Consider the following 27,025-nt stretch of genomic DNA (forward strand, 5'->3'; position numbering starts at 1 on the left):
TGAAGGGAAAACTAAAATTGCCCTAAAGCCGGCTGGGCCTTGAGAACACATCCTGTGTCAGACTGGACAACACTCACAAGGTCCTCAGATAGTCCCACATGTCTGATCCTGGTGACCCCTGTCATCGTTCACGAACATGAAACTGTTCATATAGGACTTCTTCCTGTCATATCAGACATCTCCAGGTCAGTGAAGTCAGTGGCAGGGACAGAGTCATAAAAGTAGAATTCTTCTCTCAAAACTGTTACAAGAGCGGAAACCCCAATTCCCTGACAGGGAACCAGGGCTTGGTTTCTCTGCACCTGCTCATGACCAGAATCTGTGCTCAGTGCGTCTTGTGTGCCCCCCGGTGGAGCAATGTGCCCCTCAAGGATGTTTGTGTCTGGGTTCAGCCTGAGAGCCCCTCACTGTGTCTCCCACACAGTAATAGGTGGCCGTGTCATCCTATGTAAGATGGTTCATCTGCTGAGACACCGTGTTCTGGGCGTTGTCGCTGGAGATTGTGAATCGGCCCTGCCACCACTACCAGGATAAACATATGCGATCCACTCCGGGACCTTCCCTGGAGCCTGGTGGACCCAGCTCATGCTGTAGCTACTGAAGTCTAACCCAGAGACTTTGCAGGAGAGTTTCAGGGATCCCCCAGCCTGGACCAGGCCTCCCCTGGACTCCTCCAGCTGCTCCTGACACTGGACACCTGCAAACACAGACGTCCTGGTCAGCACACTGTCACTCACCCTCTCTGTGTCTCTCACTCACGTCATCTCCCAGACTCAGTGCCCCGCGTTCTCCATCATTACCTTTGAGCACAGTGACCAGGAGAAGCCAGCGCAGCCCAGTCTCCATGGTGAGCGTCTGTGTTGAGTGCGCTCACTGAGTGGACACCTGGGAGTCCTGGGGCTGGAGCTCCTGTGCCAGAGCTGCAGGGTGAGGGCTGGGCAGCTTTTCATGGGCAGAGGGAGGCCCTATCTGCATGTGCTGCTGCTATATATCAGGCATGGTGTCAGACGCCTCAGACAGGACAGGGCCCAGGGCAGACGTGGGTGTCTGGCGTCTTAAGTAGCTTATTAATTCCATGGGACGTGAAGTTTGTTGTGAAATTATGGGCATAAAAGCATTTCGTTCACCTTTTTATAAATATATATATATGGCAGTTTTATAGAGTTATAGACAGTGAGAGAGACACAGAGAGAAAGGTCTTCCTTCCACTGGTTCCCTCCCCAAATGGCAGCTACAGCCAGAGCTGTTCTGATCCAAAGCGAGGAGCCAAGTGCTTCTTCCTGGTCTCCCATGCGGGTGTAGGGGCCTAAGCACTTGGGCCATCCCTCACTGCCCTCCTGGGCCATAGCAGAGAGCTGGACTGGAAGAGGAGCAACTGGGACTAGAACTTAGCACCCGTATGGGATGCCGGCACTTAAGGCAGAGGATTAGCCAAGTGAGCCCTGGCTCGGGCCCTTAATTTATATTTTGAACATTTATTTATTTATTTGAAAGTCAAAGTTACACACACACAGAGAACTAGAGGCAGAGAGAGAGAGAGAGAGAGAGAGAGAGTGAGCGCAATCGTCTACCCTCTGGTTCACCTTCCAATTAGTCGCAACAGCTAGAGCTTAGCGGCTTGGAAGCCAGGAGCCAGGATCTTCTTCCAGATTCCCATGCAGGTACAAGGAACCAAGGACTTGGGCTGTCTTCTACTGCTTTCTCTGGCTGTAGCAGTGAGCTCTATTGGAAGTAGAGCAGCTGGGACTTGAACCGGTGCACATGTGGAATGCCAGTACTGCAGATTTGGTCTGTAACATACTATGCCCCAGCACTGGCCCCACCTTTACTTTTTCAAAAGCAGGAAGGAGGGCCTGAGGTGGAGAGGCTGGTTCTTGAGCCATCACTCCAACACAGGGTGTGGGCTCCCAACAAGGGCTCAGCTCACTGCACAACAGTGCCTGCCCCTGTGTTGTGTCTGCACAAGCACAGAAATGTGATACTGGCATGAGTGATACCTCCCTTGAACACGTGCACAGTTACTGAAGGAATCACAGACAGGCTGTGCTGTGTCCAGGGGCTCTAGTCTGGTAGGAGTCACCTCCACACTCTACACCTCTGTTCCTCACACAGGACTTTCCAATCCACCTAACAGCCATCATCAGTTGTGGTTGTCCAGTTTTCCTAATGATTTTGTTAATGTGCTATGAAAGGTTGAAATAGGGAGTTTTTCATGTATATGATGTTAAATTGTGACTGGGTGGGATTTATGTAAGAGCAATCTTTGAAGATACTGGCCCATGAATGTGTTTCTTCCAAATTTGAAGTCGAATGTCATTGAAATAACTTTTTTTTTCAAAATAAGCTATTCATGGCTTTTTAGGTTTTCATGTGTGTGTTAAGAATTGAGTACACATCAAAACACCTGTGTGCTGGATATTAACACCAATGAAATATCAGTTATGGACAAAAAAGTGCCAGTCCGTGAACTCCCACCCCAAAAGTTCACCAATCTCATACTTTAGCTGGTGTGTGGCACATTGGGTGAAAGCCCTGGCCTGAAGCGCCGGCATCTCAAATGAGCGCCGGTCTAGTCCTGGCTGCTCCTCTTCCCATCCAGCTCTCTGCTATGGCCTGGGAAGCAGTAGAAGTCTTTGGGCCCCTGCACTTATGTGGGAGACCCCAAGAAGCTCCTGGCCCTTGCCTTTGGATCAGAACATTTTTGGACATTGTGGCCAACTGGGGAGTGAACCAGCGGATGGAAGACCTCTCTCTGTGTGTCTCTACCTCTCTGTAACTCTGTCACTGAAATAAATATAGTAAATAAAATAAATCTTTTTTAAAAAATGCCAAATCCTGCTGTTGCTTACAGGGAATATGAAGTCTGAGGGATGTGTCCAAGCGATCTGAGGGCACCATGTCTAGACATTTGCAGTCCCATCTCCAACTACAGTGACCTCATTCACAACAGTTAGCTCATGAACATGGAGCACTTTGGCTGGATTCTGTTTTTGACAGAGAGATGTACAGGGGACCAGGTTTCATGCAGGTGCATCTGAGTGTGCTGTTCCACGTGCTGGTGTCTGTCTGTCTGTTCTTCACACTTTCTCTGCTGGGCAATTTGCTTCCCAATGCTGTCGAGTTGTGATAGATACAGAGGCAGCCCCACATGTTGAAAGTGTGTGGTGAGTGTGATGCGCCTCACCTGTGCCTCTCTCACTCCTCATCACAACTATGCCAAGAACAAATATCACATTCCACGGTGCTGTCCACTGCCCCTGTGTCACCCTGTCCTGGCCCACCTCCTCCAGTCACATAGAGGCCTGAGCCCATTTGGGCTCCTTCAAAACAGATTTCATCCAGTCAGCGCTGAGCATCATGTAGGTTTCCAGGGGCAGAAGTCGAAGGCCCTGAGTTTGCAGATCCTGTAGGGCACAGGTGAATGATGGTTTATTAGTTTTTAACCAAAATATCTGAAAATCTGATAATAGTAAAATTGAAACAAATTAGAGTAAGTACATTATATTTTGGAAAATGTGCAGCACATTAATCTTAACTCTGTTATCAAATTTCATGGATATAAGGTAAATAATAAAATGAAAGTTGCATTGTTTAAGATATGCACCTCCCCCAAGGGAGTGCAAGGGTCTTACATGTGACTCTGGCACCCAATACCAGATTCCTGTTCCTGCAGCCCCAGGAACCACAAATGTATGGGAGGGTCTCTCTAAGGTTCTATTCCCTTCAATGCAGGCAGCAACTCTCATGGCCTTGTCCCCTCCCTAAAGCCCTTCTCAATGGGATCACTGGGTGGTGAGGTCCCTACATGCATGATGGGAGGCTCTGTGCATCAAGTATGGAGGGTAAGTCCCACCTAACATGCAGCCTTCAGCTGCTCAGTTGGAGAGACCACACATGCACACCAAGCAGTGCTGGCTCTGCTCACGGCTCTGCAGGAACAGCATCCTCAGTCTCAATACCCCAGACCATGCTTCTCTGTGTCCACTGAGTAGGAAAGTGATTCACCTGCAGGAGGAAACCATCATGACCAATGTCCTGGTGGGATCCTGTAGAAAATGTTCGTGAGCAGAGTCCACCCCAGACACTGTGCCAGCACTGATCCCCCAAGACACAGAAGTCTGCATCTTCAGGGGATGGCTCCACCCCCAAAGCTGAGGACTGGGGAAGAGAACCATGGCAAGTGGGAAGTGACAGTCGTGGACAGGGTCCAGCAGCAGGAGGGAGAGGACATGGTGGAGGGGTGGGATCTTCCTCTGCAGGAGGGTAAGGACAGGTGGAAGGGCCACACAGCTGGGGCCCCACTGCCTGCAGGAGAACACTGAGTCAGGAGGTCTGATCAGGTGTCCTTGTCCCCGGCAATCCCCACACTGACCACCACTGAGTAAAACTAGCACAGGTGCCTGGGAGACGTGGAATGACATCGTCTCTTGGGAGTGCATCTAGTGTCGACTCCCACCATGAGTAGATTCAATGTCAGGGCCTCATGGAGGAAGCTGAGGTCTCCAGTGCCCTGAACGGGACCACACGGAATGCTGGGAGCAGCCTGTGAGGGTGGATGTGGTTTGTCCTCACAGCATCATTGCTGAGCATGGCCCCAATGTAACAGCACTGGCAGGGGGTGCACGGTCTGTATGTTTACATGAAACTCATGGAATAACCAGGATCTGACATCAGATGCAAAGTCCATTGTACAACTACTAGAAGGAAATATAGGGCAGAATCTCCCTGATAGTGGTCTGTCCATGATTTCCCTTTTAGATCTCCAGAGTTCAGGCAACGTAAGAAAACCTTTTCAGATGATGCTGCATAAACTACAGAGCTTCTCTACTGCAAGTGGACCAATGAGAAGTGAGCAGCCTACACACACATGGAAGTAACTATTTTCATATAGAATGTATGATCAGTAGCCTGTATCCCAAAGGAACAAAAGGACTGTCTGCATGAGCTGTGTTTAAAACTGGCCCTGAGTCTTCTAAAGTCTCAAAATACCTGTTTTACTGGCTTCATCCTGAACAACAGGTTCTGTGTCATCAGGCCTACAATGCGTGTGGAAGGAAACCTCCCTCCTCTGCCTGTGGCAGAGTGTGTCCTCAAAGGTGTGTGTTTTGGAGTGATTCCAGGGTGACCGTGGGAGAAGTAGGGGAGCTCTGCGAGTGAGGCCTAGTGGGATTTGTTCATTTCTGGGGAATCTGCTATGGAGGAGATCACAGTAGATCTCTTGGATCCTCAGGTTCTGCATAGAGCACAGTGCTGCTACAGTGAGCCCTGATCTCATCTGATGTCCTGTGTGGGGATGGGGTCCCTCCCATCCCTGTTCCCAATATTAGGATGCCTGAACTGTATGATATTCACAATATTAGGATGCCTGATGGCACAACATTCTCACTGTCTGATCCTGGACGTAAGCCTCTACAGCTTTGAGCTCCACACACCTCCCCTCTGGGGTACTACATTATGGAACCAACATGGGAAAAAAAACCAGGTGCATAGCCACATACTAGCCATTCATCTGTTCCCACCTGAAACAGAGACTCTCCTTTGTCTCCAGATTTAGACAGAACCACTCAGAATTAATCATTTCTACATCAGCTGAGTGAATTTTGCTTCAGTTTCTGTAAGAATCCTACATGAGAGAACAATTGCATTTTTGCAGGAGACATTTTGTAAACACATGGGGTTGATGCAGTTATCCTGGTGAAGAGCAGAAAATTTGTTCATTCCTGATGATGATAAAGTTGAGAGTTGAAGGACAATTTTGCTTCCACAGAAGGAGGAGCATGGCTGAGAACAAGTGCGGGCAGTCCCTGGAGGAAGGAGTCGGGGTCTCTGGACACACAGTCTCTGGGGCAGGCCCTTCAAGATGCAGCAGGGATGCAGCTCCAGGGTTGGATCATTGGTGGGCTCACAGGGACACAGTCCAGAAATACCTGGACTCTAGTGCAGACTTCACTGGGCTGTCCCACCTGCTGGTCTCCCTGAGATGGAGACAAGGCCAGCAGAGTGTGGGGAACAAAACCTCTCCACACCCAGTGTTTTCCATGAGTCTGACCCCTTGCACTACCAACGGCCACCTCTGCTTGCAAATGAGAGCAGGTCCGGGATCCCAGCAGACGTGAGTGAGGAAGTGCAAGCAGGATTTCTCGGAGCCACAGCCTGAGCCACCCCTGAGCTGCAGGTTAATCCCTGACCTGGGTTTTGGACCACGTGGACCTCAACCTGTAAGTTCAGGGTGAAGAAGTGAAAGGGAGACGAGGGCACAGCTGTAGAGAATGCACACGGGAGCCCCAGGACCAGGACCACGGGGTCATCTCACCCCTCAGGGCCCAGCTGTGCAGGAGGGGAGGGCATGGATGTGAAACACTGCAGCATTCATAGCCCCTGACCGGCTCTACACTGCCCCTGGGCTCTCAGCAGGGTCCCAGATGACGTCATCAGAGAATACCATGGAGAGCTCTTCCGTGACTCGGGCTGGAAAAGCCTCCCCGTGTGCCCAGAGCTCCTTCAGGTCTCAGATGCTGGGGACCCCAGAGATGTCATTCATTCCTTTAAAACGACTCCATTTTCTTCATGTGACGTCTTCCCGTGATACCAAAACTTCTGCTCAGTGATCGGTGTTAGGGACAGAATCATCCATGCAGAACTGGAACATAAGAAATAGTTACAGGACCACAAACCCCAATTTCCTCAGGAGGACCAGGGATTCACCTCCCACTGCATCTGGGCGCAGGTTGAGTCTGCTCAGTGTGTGTTGTGCGCCCCCTGGTGGAGACGCGCGCCCCTGCAGGGAGGTTTGTGTCTGGGCTCAGCCTAGGGTCCTCACTGTGTCTCTTGCACAGTAATAGAGGGACGTGTCCGCGGCTGTCAGACTGCTCATTTGCAGATCCAGCGTGCTCTTGACGTTGTTTCTGGAGACGGTGAATCGGCCATTTACCCTGCTCGCATACCATGTGCTACCACCATTAGGATTAATTTCTCCATTCCACTCCAGCCCCATCACTGGAGCCTGGCGGACCCAGCACATTGCATAGCTACTGAGGTCGAACCCAGAGGCTTTGCAAGAGAGTTTCAGGGATCCCCCAGGCTGGACCAGGCCTCCCCGGGACTGCACCAGCTGCTCCTGACACTGGACACCTGCAAACACAGACGTCCTGGTCAGGACACTGTCACTCACACTCTCTGTGTCTCTCACTCACGTCCTCTCCCAGACTCAGTGCCCCACGTTCTCCATCATTATCTTTGAGCACAGCGACCAGGAGAAGCCAGCGCAGCCCAGTCTCCATGGTGAGCGTCTGTGTTGAGTGCGATCACTGAGTGGACACCTGGGAGTCCTGGGGCTGGAGCTCCTGTGCCAGAGTTGCAGGGTGAGGGCTGGGCTGGTTCCCGGGCAGAGGGAGGCCCTATTTGCATGTGCTGCTGCTATTTAACCAGTCATGGGGTCAGATGCCTCACACAGGACAGGGCCCAGGGCAGAAGTGGGTGTCCTGGGAGAATAGTATGATATCTATATTTGGATTCAGATCAAGTGAAATTTTTCATTAACTGTGGAAGTTAATTACCTTCCTTCATTTTAATATGTGTGTACATTTAATATCCAGTGTTAGCAATATCATGTCATTCATTTTTCAAATAACCATTAGATCATTATTAACTATTTGAATGACATTGGAACAGTGACAGAGAGAGAAGGTGGGAGAGAAACCGAAATGTATAGATGGACAGAAAGATGACAATGGTAAATTTCTGCCTTTGTGTTGACAGCCCCAAATATCCCAAGTGCCTACAACATCTAGGACTTAGCCTTTCTAAAACCTGGAGCCCAAAACTGTGTCTGTATTTCCCAGGTCCGTGGTAGGGGCTCATTTGCTCTTAGCATCATCTACAGTTTCCCATGATGCATTATCAGAAAAAAAGTGTGGGAAGCCGTGTGGCTGGGCTCATTCAGTTCTCTCATGGGAACATGGGTGACCCTAGTGGGGACTTAGCCAATTTTGTCCTAATGCCTGCCACCCATATTTAAACAGATGAAGGACTGCAAGTGGATTTTTTAAGGTTAACTATGTTTTGTTCCCTTATTCATTCATTGCCTTAGTTTAAAACTGTTCCTGAACACAGAACACTGTACATGGTAGTGGGGTGTAGTGTGCTATTGGAATCTGTGTGTTGTAGAAATGGGCACAGATCAACTGAATGTAATTCACATTTCCACCTCCTTTCCTTCACACTGAGTTGGGAGGTCTGGAGGCCTCAGTTCTAGTTATTCGTGGAACCTATCATGGGTTGTAGTGAACTGAGTCAGCCCACTGTGGTGTCTACATAATTATTCCTCCCTTTGAGTGGTGCCTTGTGTCCTGGTAGCAGTCATCCTCTTTTCCCCCCTCTTCCCTGTGTCTAGTAATCATAACTCTGAGTTCAGGTCAAGCACTGGGTATGAAGTCACTGTGTCACAATTCACCCGCAGTGCTGGCTTCAGGTTGCAGCTTTGTTCCCAATAGTTCAGTCTACAATAAAGCAAGTGTGCATAGAACAGTGACTGGATTCTTTCACATTTGGATATGGAATATTATTCAGTATTAAGAAAGGGGTTTTTCTGTCATTACGAAATCATTGGTCAGCCTGGAGCATAATATACTAACAGAAATAATCCCGGTACATGTGGACACATAGTATGTGACATTAGTTATATATGCAGTCCACAAGCTTGAACTCACAGAGGGAGGAAGCGCAATGGTGATCACTGTCTACCATGACCCAAGTGTTTGTTGCCTTCCAGCCTTGTGGGAAACTCGGGGAAGTTCCAGGCTCCTGGCTTCAGGCTCAGCCAACCCCCAGCCTTTGCAGCCATTCAGGAAAAAAAAAAAAAAACAGTGGTGGAAGATTCTCTCTTCAGCTCCTTTTGTGTTCCTCTCTCTCTATTACACAGTCTTTCAAATAAAATAAATAGACATTTAAAATAAATGAAAGATTAATTATACATATGATTAGGAGCCTATTTCCAAATGTTGAATGAACTCAAGCCACTGAATCCCAAGGGAAGAAACTAATTGTTTAAATGCAGTGACTGACAAGGTGGTGACAGGAGCAGCACTGGAGTTAGCATGTGGGATTCCTGCTCCTGCATCAAGATGCTGAGTGTTGTGTCCTAGTTTGGGTCCAATTTCAGATTCCTGTCAATGTGCACTCTGGGAGGCAGTACGAGAAGTCTGAGTTTATCCCATGTGTGAGACCTGGACTGAGTTCCATGCACCTGGCTATGGTCTGACCCAACTCAGCTTTTATGGGCATCTGGGAAGTTATCAGGATTCAGTAGATCACTGTCTGTCAGTCTCTGTCTCTGTCTTTTTGGACAAATACCCAAATACAAATTTGACAAGATGTAAAATTATATCTGTAATTTTTTAAAGAAAATATATAAAGGCAACCATGTAAAAATGCTTTAAATATGGAATCTTCATTCATGTTTATGTTGGAGAAACAATGAGACATCCAATCCCTCCTGTTAGACTGAGTATTTTCAGACATACCAGATCTGACAAATCTTGTGCAGGAAGAGAGAGATGATAACCTGGTACAAGGCTGGAGTCAAGTAAGTTAGTAAAGCCTTCATGGAAAACATCAGAGGCTGGGAAACAGAATTATCACAGGATCCTCAAACACCATTCCTGGGTAGAAGGAATATGAAATCCCAGGGAGGTGTCCACAAGATGCGCAGTCACTATGGGAATGAAATCTGCAGTCCCATGTTCAGTTAAGGCAGAATCATTTGCAAGAGTTCACACACATAGCCGGCGCCGCGGCTCACTAGGCTAATCCTCCGCCTTGCGCCGCCGGCACACCGGGTTCTAGTCCCGGTCGGGGCACCGGATTCTGTCCCGGTTGCCCCCTTCCAAGCCAGCCCTCTGCTGTGGTCAGGGAGTGCAGTGGAGGATGGCCCAAGTACTTGGGCCCTGCATCCCATGGTAGACCAGGATAAGCACCTGGCTCCTGCCATCGGATGAGCGTGGTGCGCCAGCCGCAGTGCGCTGGCTGCGGCGGCCATTGGAGCGTGAACCAACGGCAAAGGAAGACCTTTCTCTCTCTCTCTCTCACTGTCCACTCTGCCTGTCAAAAAAAAAAAAAGAGTTCACACATATAAACCAGTGAAATTTACAGTGAAGAAGGAATGGATAAAGGGACAAGTGGACAAAGTTATATTTTAACAGGACATTTATATGGCAGTAAACAGAAGGAAAATCTGATATCTTGGAAACTTGTAAGATCCTGGAGAATAATGTCCAAGGATAATGTGTCAGGATAAGTACACTCTAACTAGCTAGCTAGCTAACTAACTAACTAACTGCTAATCATCCAGGCCAAGAAGATAATAATAGGTGATGCTAGCTACGTGGGATAAAAAGGATGAACTCACAGAGGCAGGAAGCACAATGGTAAAGACCAAAGTCTGAACATGGTAGAAACAGAGATGATGCTGGAGCATGGACAGATGTTTAGTCCGACAGGATCCACATGTTGTGTGGTCTACTGTAAAGCATGGTAACAGCAGTTAAGAGAATACTGTGTCTACCGAATTCCAAAACGGGAGACAACTGACACTCTATCATGAAAATAATGTCCATTTAGTGATGAACATGTCACTAAATCTGAGAACATTATTTCTCACAATATACCTTCATTTTGTCAGCACATATAATGGTACCTCATATCTCTATGTTCAGGTATTATTTACCAAACACATAGATTCAGATCTCTGAATACTGGTGTTGTGTTAGCCATGTTAACCAACATTTTTGGAGATGATAAATAAAGGCAGTGTACTCAAGGCTTGGCAGCTGGAACCCAGGAACATGGAACTGCATCAGTGTTCCCACCTTGGTGATGGGGCCTCATACCAGATCCATCATCTACTGTCTTCCAGGGTGCATTGCAAGTACAAGTGTGGGAAAGCGTGCAAATGGGCTCCATCTAGCACTCTGTATGCAGCTTGGGTGTTTCCCTATATAATACTGAGGAAAGATTCCAAATGCATTGATGATGCCAGTGAGCATGACATGGAGAGAAGAGCAAGGACTCTGGATACATGGTCTCTGGGACTGGCTCTTCCTGCAGCTGTGATCCAGCCAAGGACACTGGGCATCATGCTGGAGCCACAGACACAGCTCCCCGTGATGTGGAATCCAGCTCCAGAGTGCACAGCCACTGTGTGTCGCACTTTCTGCTCTCCCTGAATCACAGCAGGTGCAGGGGGTCTCATGACACTGGAGCAAAACCAGATCAGCTGGAAGTGCACACCCAGCACTTTCCATTCAGTTATGACCTTGACTGCTGATGTCCACTGCATTTCCCTCCTGAGTCCAGGCAGGGAGCCCCTCAGGAGGGTCCCAGGACCTAGAGGATGAGGAAGTCCCTGTGGGCTCCCCAGGTGCCAGCAGAAGCCCAGCCTGAGACACAGCTGAGCAGCAAATACATTCCTGAGTGCTGTGACATTCACACAGGAACAATTAAATGTTTTAGGAATAAAAAGAAAATGGCGATGTGGGCACAATCTGTAGAAATATGCATCACCCACAGATTAAAAAAAATGTAGGTTCAGTTCAGTACACATGCTCATTTTAATGGGAGGAGAGGGATGACTTAGGTAGTTGAGGTTTACCAGAACAGAAACTCTAGCTCTACTGTCCCTGGTTCTAAAGGGAAAACTAAAATTGTCCTAAAATCGGCACTGCCCTAGGGCGCTGTCCTGAGTCAGGTTGGAAAAGAATCACCAGGGTCCTCAGATTCCCAGGATCTCTGATCCTGGTGACTGCTGTCCTTGTTTATGAACTGAATTTGTTCATTAAGGACTCCTTCCTTTCACATCAAACTTTATCACCGTCACTGAAGTCATCGGCAGGGTCAGAACAACAAGAGTAGAATTAATTCCTCAAAATGGCTACCTGAGAGGAAACCCCAATTCCCTGACAGGAAACCAGGGCTTCATCTCTTCCTGCACCTGCTCAAGACCAGAATGTGCTCTCGGTACGTCTTGTGCGCCCCCTGGTGGAGCCGCGCGCCCCTGCACGGAGGTTTGTGTCTGGGTTCAGCCCTAGGGCCCCTCACTGTGTCTCTCGCACAGTAATACATGGCCATGTCCGCGGCTGTCAGACTGTTCAGTTGTAGGCAACCTGTGCTCTGGTCGATGTCTCTGGAGAGAGTGAATCGGCCATTCACCCAGCTCGCATAGTAAGTGCTACCTCTACTACCAGCATAAATGCATCCGATCCACTCCAGCCCCTTCCCTGGAGCCTGGCGGACCCAGCATATCCAGTAGCTGCTACTGAGGGAGAATCCAGAGGCTTTGCAGCAGAGTTCCAGGCATCCCCCAGGCTTGACCAGGCCTCCTCCGGCTCCTCCTCCGGACTGCTCCAGCTGCTGACACTGGACACCTGCAAACACAGACGTCCTGGTCAGGACACTGTCACGCACACTCTCTGTGTCTCTCACTCACGTCCTCTCCCAGACTCAGTGCCCGCGTTCTCCATCGTTACCTTTGAGCACAGCGACCAGGAGAAGCCAGCGCAGCCCAGTCTCCATGGTGAGCGTCTGTGTTGAGTGCGATCACTGAGTGGACACCTGGGAGTCCTGGGGCTGGAGCTCCTGTGCCAGAGCTGCAGGGTGAGGGCTGGGCTGATTTTCATGGGCAGAGGGAGGCCCTATTTGCATGTCTGCTCCTATATAGCCAGCCCTGGAGTAGACGTCTCAGACAGGACAGGGCCCAGGGCAGATGTACATGTCCTGTGGGTGTAGGCTATGATAGGATCTGGTTCATATGAATTTTTATGTTTTATTGCTTTTTTATAACAGTTGAAGGCAATGACCTTGTTTCCTTTTAATATGTGTATACCCTTAATATCCAGTGTAAGCAATATCATGTCCTTCATTTTTTAAATAACAATTGTTTCATATCATCTATTGACCTCTATATCATCTTTATGAAAGACATTGGAATAGTGATAGAGAGAAGGGGTGAGAGAAACACAAGTGTAGTGATGGGCAGCAAAGATGAAAATGGGAGATTTCTGCCTTTGGATTGACAGCCCCAAACTCCGCAAATGCCTACAACATCTAGGAGTTAGCCTTTCTAAAACCTGGACCCCAGAACTGCGTCTGTGTTTCCTTTGTCGGTTGTAGGGGCTCTATCGCTATAGCGTCATCTGTAGTTTACCACGATGTGTTATCAGGAAAAAGTGTGGGAATCCATGTGGCTGGGCTCAAGAAGCACTCTGATGGGAACACGAGTGTCCCTAGTGGGGACTTTGCCAATTTTTTCCTAATGCCTGCCGCCCATATTTACATAGATGAAAGACTGCAAGTGGATTCATTTAAGGATACTATGTCTTGTTTCCTTATTCATCCATTATCTTATTTTAAAACTGTTCATTAACTCAGAACACTGTGCATGTTAGTGGGGTTTGTGTGCTATTGGAATCTGTGTGTTGCAGAAATGGGCACAGATCAACTCACTGTCATTCACATTTCTACCTCCGTTCCATCACTTTGTGTTGGGAGACCGGGTGTCCTCAGTACTGCTTATTTGTGGAACATGTCGTGGGTTGTAGTGAACTGAGTCAGCCCACTGTGGTGGGGGCAGAATTATTCCTTGCTTTGAGTGATGCTTTGTGTCCTGGTAGCAGCCGTCTGCTGTTCCCTCTCTTCCCTGTGTCTAGGAATCATGACTCTGAGTTCAGCTCAAGCACTGGGTATGAAGTCACTGTGTCACAATTTACCCACAGTCCTGGGTTCAGGTAATGCAGCTGTGTTCACAATAGTTCAGTCTACAATAAAGCCAAATGTGCATAAAACGGTGAATGCAGTCTGTTACATTTGACATGGAATATTATTAAGTGTTAAGAAGGAGATTGTTTTGTCATTAGGAAATCTTGGGTCAGCCTTGAGCATAATATGCTAACAGAAATAATGCAGGTACACGTGGACACATAGTATGTGACATTAGTTATATATGCAATCCACAAGCTTGAACTCACAGAGGTAGGGAGTGCAATGGAGATCACTGTGTACCATGACCCAAGTGTTTGTCCCCTTCCAGCTCTGTGGGAAACTCGGGGAAGTTCCAGGCTCCTGGCTTCAGGCTCAGCCATCCCCAGCCTTTGCAGCCATTCAGGAAGGAAACCAGTGGAAGGAAGCTTCTCTCTCCATCTGTTGGTCTCTTCCTCTCTTGCTATCACACTGCCTTTCAAACTAAATAAATAGATATTAAAATAAATGGAAAATTAATTTTATATGTCATTAGGAGCCTATATGCATATGTTGAATAATCACAGAAAGCTGAATCCCAAGGGAAGACATCAATTGTTTAAATGCAGTTACTGCCAAGGTGGTGACAGGAGCAGCACTGGAGTTAGCAATGGGATTGCTGCTCCTGCATCAGGATGCTGAGTGCTGTGTCCTAGTTTTGTTCCAGTTTCAGATTCCTGCCTAAGCCCACTCTGGGAGGCCGTAGGTGAAGTTCCAAGAACTCCCACGTTGGAGACCTGGAATGAATTCTAAGTACCTGGCTGTCACCTGTTCCAGCTGAAGCATTTGTAGCCACCTGGGAAGTGACCAGGAGTTAGATGATCACTGTCAGTCTCAGTCTTTGTGGTTTTAGATAAAAACGTACATACAAATTTTAAAACAAAATCTATGAATTTTTAAATGTATATTACATCTATAAAATTTAAGAAATGATATAAAAGCAAACATGTAAAATGCCATAAATCTCAGATCATCATGTATGTACATTTTAGAAGCACAATGAGATGTCCCATCCTTCATGTTAGAATGAGTATTACCAGACAAGCCAGAGCTGACAATTCTTGTGAAGGAAGAGAGATGACCACTCTGGTTGTACAAGGCTGGAGTCGGGTAAATTAGTAAATCCATTATGGAAAGTCATCAAAAACTGAGACATACAGTTATCACAGGATCTTCAAACAGCATTTTGGGTAGCAGGAATGTGAAATCCCAGGGAGATGTGCATGGGATTCACAGTCTCTATAGAAAATACAACTGCAGTTCCATGTGCAATTAAAGCAGCGTCGTTCGCGAGTGTTCACACATATAATCCAGTGAAATTTTCATGGAAGAAGGAATCAATAATGGAAGAAAAGGGCATGGAACAGAGGAGACGTTGGAGCAAGGTCAGAGTTTCAGTCCCAGAGGATCCACATGTTGAGGGATCTACTGCACAGCATGGTGACAGCAGTTAAGCAAATATTGTGTCTACAGAATTCCAAAACAGAAGACAACTGACAATCTACCATGGGAACATGTGGATTTTGTGATGAGCATGTCAATAGGAGTGACTTCATAATTCCACTCAATTTGATACATTCGTTTTACAACAATATCATTGTACCTCATATGTCTATATTCAATTATTATTTATCAAACATTTATGATAATGAAATGGCAAAAACGGCACATCATGAAGATTCAATACTCTGAATACTGGTGTTGTGTTTGCCAATGTTTTATGGATATGATAAACAAAGGCAGTGCACTCAAGGCTTGGCAGCTGGAACCCAGGAGCATGGAACTGCATCAGTGTTCCCACCTTGGTGATGGGGCCTCATAACAGATCCATCATCTACTGTCTTCCAGGGTGCACTGTCAGTTACAAGTGTGGTTAAGAATGTAAATGTGGGCCAGTGCCGTGGCTCACTAGGCTAATCTGGGTTCTAGTCCCGGTTACGGCGCTGGATTCTGTCCTGGTTGCTCCTCTTCCACTCCAGCTCTCTGATGCGGCCTGAGAAGACAGTGGAGGATGGCCCAACTGCTTGGGCCCTGCACCTGCATGGGAGACCAGGAGGAAGCACTTGGTTTCTGGCTTTGGTTCAGTGCACCATGCAGACCATAGTGGCCATTTTGGTGGAACCAATGGAACAAAGACTTTTATCTTTGTCTCTCTCTCTCTCTCCCACTGTCTAAATCTGATTGTCAAAAAAAAAAAAAAGAAAGAATGTAAATATATTCAGTCCAGCACTCTGATATGCAGCCTGGGTGTCTCCCTCTCTAAAACTGATGAAGGATTCCAAATTGATTCATGATTCCAGCCAGCATAGACATGGAGTGAAGAGTAGGGACTCTGGAGAAATGGTCTCCGAGACTGGCTCTTCCTGCAGCTGTGATCCAGCCTCAGGACACTGGTCATCATGCTGGAGCCACAGACACAGCTCCCCGTGGTGTGGACTCCAGCTCCAGAGTGCACAGCCACTGCGTGTCCCACTTTCTGCTCTCCCTGAACCACAGCAGGTGCAGGGGGTCTCACAACACTGGAGTAGAACCAGATCAGCTGGAAGTGCACACCCAACACTTTCCATTCAGTGATGTCCTTGACTGCTGATGTCCAGTGCATTTCCCACCTGAGTTCAGGCAGGGAGCCCCCAGGAGGGTCCCAGGACCTAGAGGATGAGGAAGTCCCTGTAGGCTTCCCAGGTGCCTGCAGAAGCTCAGCCTGAGACACAGCTGAGCTGCAGTACATTCCTGAGTGCTGTGATGTTCACACAAGGACCACAGACTGTGTTAGGATTAAATGGTAAATGGAGATTGTGAATAAAGTCTGTGGAAATTAGGTGTTTATTACCCACAGTGTAAAATGAAAGGTTGGTTCATTTCAGCACACTCGCTCGTTTTGACAGGTGAGAGATATTAAATAGCCGATTTTTAAACCCAAACCCTGGCTCAGCTATCACTGGATAGAAAGGGAAATGTAAAATTTCCCTAAAGTTGGCAGTGTCCTGAGAAAGTTGTCCTGTCAGACTGGACAACACTCACGATGTCCCCAGATTGTCCCACATCTCTGATCCTGGTGATCCTGGAGACCGCTGAGCCTGGATTCGTTCATATAGGACTTCTCCTGTCACATCAAACTTCTCCACGTCAGAGAATCAGTAGCAGGGTCAGAATCATAAAAGTGGAATTCTTCCCTCAAAACTGTTACAGGAGAGGAAACCCCAATTCCCTGACAGGAAACCAGGGATTCATCTCACTCTGCACCTGTGCATGACCAGAATCTGCGCTCAGTGAGTCTTGTGCGCCCCCTGCTGGAGACGCGAGCCCCTGCAGGGAGGTTTCTGTCGGGGCTCAGCTGTCTTGCACAGTAATACAGGGTCGTGTCCGCGGCTGTCAGACTGTTCATTTGCAGAGACACCGTGTTCTGGGTGTTCTCTCTGGAGATGGAGAATCGGCCATTCACCCAGCTCGCGTACTATGTGCTACCATCACCAGTATAAATGCATCCGATCCACTCCAGCCCCTTCCCTGGAGCCTGGCAGACCCAGCACATCCAGTAGCTGCTACTGATGATGAATCCAGAGGCTTTGCAGAAGAGTTTCAGAGATTCCCCAGGCGTGATCAGGCCTCCTCCGGACTCCACCAGCTGCTCCTGACACTGGACACCTGCAAACACAGACGTCCTGGTCAGGACACTGTCACTCACACTCTCTGTGTCTCTCACTCACGTCCTCTCCCAGACTCAGTGCCCCGCGTTCCCCATCATTACCTTTGAGCACAGCGACCAGGAGAAGCCAGCGCAGCCCAGTCTCCATGGTGAGCGTCTGTGTTGAGTGTGATCACTGAGTGGACACCTGGGAGTCCTGGGGCTGGAGCTCCTGTGCCAGAGCTGCAGGGTGAAGGCTGGGCTGGTTTCATGGGCAGAGGGAGGCCCTATTTGCACGTGCTGCCCCTATATAGCAGGCATGGTGTCAGATGCTTCAGACAGGACAGGGCCCAGTGCAGATGTGGTGTCCTGGGGGTGTAGGGTGATGGCTATGATAGGATTCAGATCATATGAATTTTTTTTTCTCATTGTTGTTTTACCAGTTGTAGACGACTTCGTTTCATTACAATATGTGTGTGCCCTTAATGTCCATTGTTAGCAATACCATGTCCTTCATTTTAAAATAACCTTTGCTTCATTATTAACTATGCTAATGACATTGGAACAGTGACAGAGAGAGAATTGGTGAGAGCAACAGAAATGTAGAGATGGACAGTGAGTTGACAATGGGAGATTTTTGCCTTTGGTTTGACAGCTCAACAATACCAAATGCCTACAACATCTAGGAGTTGGTCTTCCTAAATCCTAGAACAAAAGTCTGTGTTTCCTACGTCAGTGGTAGGAGCTCATTCACTTGTAGCATCAGGTACAGTTTCCCATGATGCTTTATCTTCAAAGTGTGGGAAGCCGTGTGGATGAGCTGAAGCAGCACTCATATGGGAACAGGGGTGCCTGTGGTGGGGACTTAGTCAATTGTGTCCTAATTCCTGCTGCCCACTTTTACAGATGAAAGAGTACAAGTGGATTCACTTAAGGTTAATTATTTTGTTATTTTTTTTGAAAAATTGTGGTTTCATACCATGTGATTTTTCTCATTTTTATAAAAATTTATTTAATTTCTTTAAAATCAGAGATACACAAGAAAGAAGGAGAGGGAGAGGGAGAGGGAGAGGGGGAGAGAGAGAGAGAGAGAGAGAGAGAGAGAGAGAAAGTCCTCCATCCACGGCCTCCCTCTCCAATTGGTAACAATGGTTGGAGCTGCACTGATCTGAATCTAGGAGCCAGTTGCCTGCACTGGGTCTCCCATGGATTACGGGAACTGAAGATGGAAGCCATCTTCTACTGCCTACCCAGGCCACAGCAGGGAGCTGGATTGGAAGTGGAACAGCCAGGACTCCAACTGGCGTCCATATGGGATGCCAGCACTGAAGGCTTTACCCACTACACCACAGCACTGGCCCTGATGATCTTAATTATATGTGGAATCCACAATCGTGAGCTCACAGAAGCAGGAAGTACAATGCAGATACTGAGTCTGGGAGAAGAGAAGAAAAGGGACCACATTCCTGCAAGCACAGAGAGTTTTCTGTGACCAGAGAGGCATGTCGAGAGATCTACTGCACAGCACGGGGACAACAGTTATGAAGCTTTATTGTGTTCTTTCCAGTTCCTGCAGGAGTAGGCATTTGTCATTCGATCACAAAAGAATGGTAGTGTTGCTAGGGAAGGACTTGTGAGTTCATCTGACTCTAGAATTCCTGATGAAATAAATCCACATCAACACCTTTCCTTATACCTCACATAGAGATTCAGGTATATTTGTCAATTTAACATTTATGAAACCTATTTTGAAGGGACAATTCTCTGTTGACTTATCTTGCATCTGCCTGTGGTTTTATTCTAAGAAGAAAATTATGTGGTGTTGCAATCATTCCTGGTACTAATGCAGTCACAAGGGCTGTGAGTTCATTGACACGTGAGAGGTTATCTGTCATGTCCGGTTGGCACAACTGCCCCACGACTGCGCTCTCGAATTCCTCCCCTCCCATGTGTGAAGCTGAGTCATTTTAGAAGAGCCCCTGTCTTCACACAGATCACATCCATGGAAACCTCTCTCTGTGCTGTTTAGTTACCCTCCAATCTCCCTGTGTCCAACTGGTTTCACAAGCCGTTTCTTCATGGACACACCAAGGCCCACCTGCCAACTCCTTGAAAACACAGTCATCAGAGACCCCCAGTCGTTCTTGCCCAGACAGGACCTCCCTCTTCTCACCATGGTGCAGTCCTGCCATTTGTCACCCTGGGGACCCAGCGTCTTATACAACTGACAGCCCCTCAGCACCTGGTGGGAGACTCTGTCGTGGTGTTTACACAAATGGAATATGTTTCTATCAGTTATAATTTGAGTAAATTCTCTTGAGTAATTTCTTGTGACTGTAGATAAGTGATGAATTATACATCTCACATTTCCTATTACTGTAGATATGAGGTGTTCTCACATAACAATGGAATTCACTGTGTCAGATGGTGGATTGTGTCAATGAATTCTCTAGGTGAATGCATGAAAACTGTCCCCAGCTAAATAGAAACAATTTCTGTTTGTCAATCTCTCAGAAAAGGCAGAGATATGTCAACTGTTTTAATTTAGTAGGAATTTTTGTGTCTCTGGATTTAGATGGGAGTCACTCAGAACACACCTTGCTGCATGAGGTGAGTGACTGGCTGCAGTTTCTGTAAGAACTGTTCATGGCAGATCAATTGCAGTTTAGCAGAAAATATCCTATAAAACACAGGGGATCGCTGCACTGGGCATTTCTGGCTGCAGGAACTTGGTTTCCCCTTGAGGAGTATGAACTTGACAGAAGAGGAGTTATTTTCTCTTGGTAAGGATGAAGTACTGATGAGGACATGCAGGGGAGCCAGGGAGGGAGGAGCGGGGACTGGCTCATCACGCAGCACTGATTCAGATCACCAGGTGGTCAGTGTGTGGCAGCCCCTGGCACCCAGATCCCAGGGATGGGGACTCTGGCCCCGGAGTCAGGGCCCTGGACTGTCCCCCGCTGCTCACCCTGAAACACCGCAGTGCAGCGGATTCCACCACACTGGAGCAGAAAAAGAACCTGTAAGTCCACACCACACACTTTCCAAACAGATTATTCCTTGAATGCAAATGTCCACCTGTGCTTCCCATGGGTTCATGCAATGAGGTCATCTGAAATGTTTCAGGGAACTGAGTGCAGAATTTCATGGTGCTGGGGAAACTTGAATGCACCTGAAAATAATTCATCATGCTGTCATCTCACACCAGTATCCCAAAGAGAGTGAACAGGATGAAACTCTTAAAGGCAAGACCCGAGACTGGAAAGTTCTAGAGGAAAACACAGGACAAAAGCAAGTTCCCATTGGTTTGGGCAATGATAGTTTGATAATCTCCAAAGTACAGGCAACCAAGATACACAGACAATGAATAATGGATCCAACTACAGATTCTGAGTAACAAAGAGAAAGATTGAAGAACCAGGAGTTGCCCGCAGATGGGGAGAAAGTATTTTCAGATGACACCCATGGGGGCCAATGTTGTGGCCCTGCAGGTTAAGCTGCCATCCCTATGCATGCATCACACAGGAGCATGGGTTCACATTCTGCTTGCTCCACTTCAAATCCAGCTGCCTGCTGGGATCCAGACCTGGGAACTCTGTCAATGATGACTCAAGTGTTTGTCCCCTTCAAGCCCTGTGGGAAACTGGAGGAAGTTCCAGGCTCTTGGCATTAGGCTTGCCCAACCTCACCTTTGCTGCAATATGGGAAGTGAACCAGTGGATGGAAGCTTCTCTCTCCATCTGTTGGTCTCTTCCTCTCTTGCTAAAACACTGCCTTTCAAATAAAATAAATACTTAAAATAAATGAAAGATTAATTATATATATGGTTAGGAGCCTATTTCCAAATGTTGAATGAACTCAAGCCACTGAATCCCAAGGGAAGAAATCAATTGTGTACATGCAGTGACTGATAAGGTGGTGACGGGAGCAGCACTGGAGTGAGCCTGTGGGATTGCTGCCTCCCATGTCAGGATGCTTAGTGCTGCGTCCTGGTTTGGTTCCAGTTTCAGATGCCTGCCTAAGCCCCTCTGGGAGACTGTAGGTGAAGTTCCAAGCTCTGCCATGTGGAGACCTGGACTGAATTCCAAGCACCTGGCTGTCAACTGACCCAGTGAAGCTTTTGTAACCGTCTGGGAAGTGACCCAGGAGTTAGAATATCACTCTCAGTCTCAGTCTCTTTGTGGTTTTGGACAAATACATGCAGACAAGTTGTTAATAAAATGATAAAGTTTAAAATTTATATCATATCTATAAAATTTAAAAAGAACTATTAAGGCAAACATATGAAATGCACAGGTGCCTGGGAGACGTGGAATGGCATCATCTCTGGGGAATGCATGCAGTGATGACTCCACGCCATGAGTGGATTCAAAGTCAGGGCCTCATGGAGGAATCTGAGGTCTCCAGTGCCCTGAACAGGACCACACAGAATGCTGGGAGCAGCCTGCTGGGGGTGGATGTGATTTGTCCTCACACCATCAGTGCTGAGCATGGCCCCAACATAACAGCACTGACAAGGGGTACACGGTCTGGATGTTTACATAAAAAGCATGGAATAACCAGACTCTGATGTCAAATGCAAAGTCCTTGTAAAACTACTGAAGGAAACATTGGACAAAATCTGCCTGATGTTGGTCTGGCCATGATTTCCCTTTCAGATCTTCAAAATTCAAGAGACCAAACAATATTCTCAAATGATGCTGCATAAACTACAGAGCTTCTGCATTACAAACTGACTGAGAAGTGAGTAGCCTACACACAGATTGGAAGTGACTATTCTCATATCAAATGTATGATCAATAGCCTGTGTCCAAAAGGAATAAGAAAGAACTATCTGTATGAACTGTGTTTAGAACTGCCTTCTTGGCCTTGGTATTTTAGCAGAGTATACTTATCCTGACATTATCCTTGGATATTATTCTCCAGGATCATCCATGTTATCCAAGATACCAGAATTTCTTCCTCTATACTATAGCCATATAAACTTCCTGTTAAAATATAACTCTGTCCATTTGTCCCATTATCCATTCCTTCTTAAATGGAAATTTTCCTGGATTATATGTGTGAACTCTTGAGAATGATGCTGCTTTAATTGAACATGGGACTACAGAGGTGTTTGCCATAGTGACTGCAGAATGTTGTGCCATCAGGCATGATAATATTGTGAATATCATGGCTGTCCTCAGCCTAATATTGTGAACATGGATGGGAGAGACCCCATCCCCACACAGGACTTCAGACGAGACCAGGGCTGACTCTAGCAGCACTGTGCTCTGTGCTGAAGCTGGGGACCCAGGATCTACTGTGATCTCCTCCATAGCATTTCCCCAGGAATGAACAAATCCCACTAGGCCTCACTCCCAGAGCTCCCATCTTTTCTCCCATGGTCTCCCTGGGAGCACACCTAAAACACAATGCCTTTGGGACACACTGAGCTGTGGTAGAATGAGAAGGCCATGCCTAGATGGCTGCTGGCAAGCAAGCATCAGTTACTCAGGTATGGCTTCAATGCCACCTGGCAACGGAGCCTGCCTGGCAGCAGGCTGTGATTGGATGGCTTCAGATACTGCCTGGCCACAGGCTGTGATTGGTTAGGCATAAACTTCCCCTTGACCAGATTGGCTGCCTCGGCTATATAAGCGGCTGTACCTACTGAAACAAATGAGTCTGCGGGCTGCTCGCCTCTGACTTGCTTTCACCCAACTCCCGGGGTCTGTGTGGTGACCCCGCGCCTCTTGCCCCCACCAGAATGAATCCATAGCAACACTGAGCCACACACATATCACAGAGGTTTGCTTCTATACCCATTGTAGGCCTGATGACGCAGAACCTGTCGATCAGGATGAACAAGCCAATTGTGTATCACAGTTATTTTGAGACTGCAGAAGACTGAGAACAGTGCTAAACACAGCTCATACAGATAGTTCTTTCTTATTCCTTTTGGATACAGGCTATTGATCATACATTTGATATGAGAATAGTCACTTCCAATCTGTGTGTAGTCCCTTTAATAAAAAATTAACAAACTAAATTAATTTAAAAAACAGAACATTCAGGACCTGCCACTCTACTTGGTAGGTCATTACAAAAATCAACAAGGAGGGCTATACCTGATAAATAAGGGTACTATCAATGTGGGCAACAGGGACATGTACAAATATTGTCCAAAAGTCAAACACCAAAAAAGCCCCTCTTCCTGGGATTTGCCCCCAGTGCAAAAGAGGAAGGCATTGGGCCAATAAATGTCACTCCAAAACTAATAAAAAATTCATTAAATAAATAAAGTTCAAAAAACTAAAAGCGGGGCTGGCCCCAGGCCCCATCCCAACAAATTTTGGGGGCATGACATTTGTTCCTCAACAGAACACCCTAAATCCATCAATTTCCTCCATGGAGCCACAGAGGGTAGTGCAGGACTGGACCTCAGTGCCACCTCCTATACAGTATTGACCCCTGAGATGGGCCCACAAGGCCTCCCTACTGGGATTTTTGGTCCTTTGCCAACTGGATTTTTTGGTCTCCTGCTGGGCAGAAGTAGTATAACTATAAAAGGGTTACAGGTTTTTCCTGGAGTTATAAACACTGACTTTACTGGTAAGATAAAAATTATGACTCAAGCCAATAATGTAACTTTAACTCCAGGACAATGCATTGCTCACTTGATTCTGTTCCCCTTCTCTTCAATTGGTAAGTCTTTTTTAAATAAAAGAGAAAATAACAGTTTTGAATCTTCTGATGCTTATCGGATACAACCTATAACTGAGGACCGACCCAAATTTTTCTTAAAATTAAATAAAAAGTTATTCAGTGGTCTTTTAGATACTGGAGCTGGTGCCTCTGTTATTTCAGCAGCAAGCTGGCACACAAATTAAAAAAAGAAAATAACCATAACTTAATTGCAAGGTATTGGTCAGAGTCAAAGATTAACACAAAGTTCCATATTGCTACAATGGGAGGATAAAACATATATTTTGGCTGCATTACTTGTTAATCTCTGGAGACGTAATATTCTAACTCAAGTGGGGGCTTTAATACATAGTCCAAGTAAGATTGTTACCATGAACATACTTCAACAAGGTCATTTGCCAGGTAAGGGTTTAGGCAAACAACAACAAAGCATCACATCTCCAGTTACTATAACTGTCAATCATAACCAGAGAGGCTTGGGTTTCCCTTGATGGCTACTGGTCAGCCTGTGCCCCATACAAAAATTAAAATAAAATAAAAATCAGATAATCCTGTGTGGGTGAATCAGTGTCCTTTACTGCAGGAAAATATAAATACTGCACAGATATTGGTAAAAAAAAAAAACAATTAATAGCAGGACATATAGTTCCTTCTAATTCTCCTTGGAATAGTCCTATTTTTTTATCAGAAAAAAAATCTGGGAGATAGCGATTGCTTCAAGGCCTTAGGGCTGTTAATGCTACTGTGGAAATTATGGGGGCTTTACAACCAGGTTTACCATTGCCTACTACAATTCCAAAGGACTCTTATATTGCAATAATAGATTTAAAAGATTATTTTTTATACTATACCTTTACATCCAAAAAATTGTCCCCGATTTGCTTTCAGTGTTCCATCAGTAAATTTTAAAGAACCTATGCAAAGATGCCTATAAAGGATCTTACCTCAAAAAATGGCTTATAGCCCTACTTTGTGCCAATAATTCATTAATGCTGCTCTTCAAAAATTTGCAAAAAATATAGCAATTTATATATTATACACTATATGGATGATATTTTGATAACTGGACCCGAGAAATTTTTGGTGATACAATGTCTGACAGTACTAAGAGAGCAATCAACTGCTTTTGGTCTTAGCATAGCCCCTGAGAAAATGCAACTTCAATATCCTTATCAATATCTAGACTTCCAATTATACCCATAAAAATACTTCCACAAAAAGTCACCTTACAATTGGATTCTTTACAGACTTTAAATAAGTTTCAAAACTTCTAGGAAATATTAATTGGCTTTCTGCACATCTCCACCTCACAACAGGAGACCTTAAACCTTTATTCAATATCCTAAAAGGAGGTCAAGCTTCTGTAATTTGTGATGGTCACCATACTGTTATTAACACCTCTTTTTCATCTCTACAGCTAGTTAAATTAGCTGCTGTTGCACTTGCATTGCAGTCTACTTTGGATGTAGTGGTTAACATACACACCAATAGCAAATATGTGTTCCTATCGGTGCCTCAATTGAAAACGTGTTCATTCCTTCCTAAATCCTCAGCTGCTTCTCCTTTGTTTTCTCGCATTTGCACTGTCATTCGGCAGCATACCTGCCCTTTCTTTATAGGTCATATTCGAGCACATTCCAATCTTCCCAGACCTTTGGTAGAGGGTAACCATTTGGCAGATTCTGCTCTATGCATATATTCTATTAATACAGCAACAAAAGATCATGTTTTACATCATTTAAATGCTCATACATTATGCTTAAAACATAATATTACTCAAGAACAAGCTCGACAAATTGTAAAATTCTGTTCTACCTGCTCCATCCAGTTACCATTACCTCACTTTCAAATTAATCCTCGTGATTTATTCCCCCAATCAACTATGGCAAATGGATATCACCCACTTCATGAAATTTGGTAAACAAAAATAGATACATGTGTCTATTGATACTTGTTCTGGATTTATTTTTGCTTCCTTACATACAGGTAAAGCTACAAAACATGATATTGCCCGTTGCTTACAAGCTTTTACTTCCCTAGGAACTCCAAAACAGATTAAAATGGATAATGGACCTGCTTATATTTCTGCCTCTTTTAGAAATTTTTGTGTAACTTTCTATCTCATGTTACTGACATTCCTTATAATCCTCAGGGTCAAGACATTCTTATACGTACACATCACACTTTAAAACAATATTTTAATAATATAAACAAAAGGGGGAGTTTAGGGTTCTTGCCCATTCTCCTAACAAATGGCTCTCACGTGCTTTATTCATTTTAAATTTTTTCACATTGGATAAAGATGGTCGTTTTGCATCTGATCAACAGTGGCATCCACAAACAGCTGGGGTAAGAACAATGGTAAAATGGAAGGATCCTATCACCAATCAATGGAATGGACCTGATCCAGTACTGGTATGGGACATGGGCTCTTAAGGGATGGGTATTTTTATGCAACCAATTTGCTTTTACATTGTTAGCCCCTAATGATTTTTGCAACTGCTCATTGGGCCGTGTGGCCCCAATGCTAACATCTGTATTTCCAAAGGCACGACAGTGACGCTCATTACCTGAGAACTGTGATGATGATGTCATCTTAATTGGAAACCTGCTTTCACCATGGCTATGCAGCTAGTGGGAGTTCCTGGATTGGCTTATGGAAATAATTGTGGACTACAAAGGCTTACACGTTTGGTGGCCAAAACAATCAATCTTACTGCTACTGCGCTATCCAATATAGCTGAAGAATTGGATCAAGTTCATTCAGGAGTACACTTAAACTGAGCAGCTATCGATTATTTGCTGTTAAAAGATCATATAAGCTGTAAATCTGTTCCAGGGGAATGTTGTTTTAACATTACTAACAATACCATATATAGAGTCTGTTATTGATAAACTTAAAAGAGTAAACTGCAACATATATTT

At 46.0% G+C, this 27,025-nt stretch overlaps 1 pseudogene and 1 gene segment (V, D, J or C); both read right to left on the reverse strand.

Moving 5' to 3' along the window:
- The window catches only part of LOC103346896 (immunoglobulin heavy variable 3-23-like), a 504,788-nt gene that overhangs the window by 410,134 nt on the left and 67,629 nt on the right, over window positions 1-27,025 (reverse strand).
- LOC127486851 (immunoglobulin heavy variable 3-23-like) lies at window positions 6,702-7,339 on the reverse strand (annotated as a pseudogene).

Source organism: Oryctolagus cuniculus, chromosome 20 (genome assembly GCF_964237555.1).
Source record: "Oryctolagus cuniculus chromosome 20, mOryCun1.1, whole genome shotgun sequence".
In the NCBI taxonomy this organism is placed as follows: Eukaryota; Metazoa; Chordata; class Mammalia; order Lagomorpha; family Leporidae; genus Oryctolagus; species Oryctolagus cuniculus.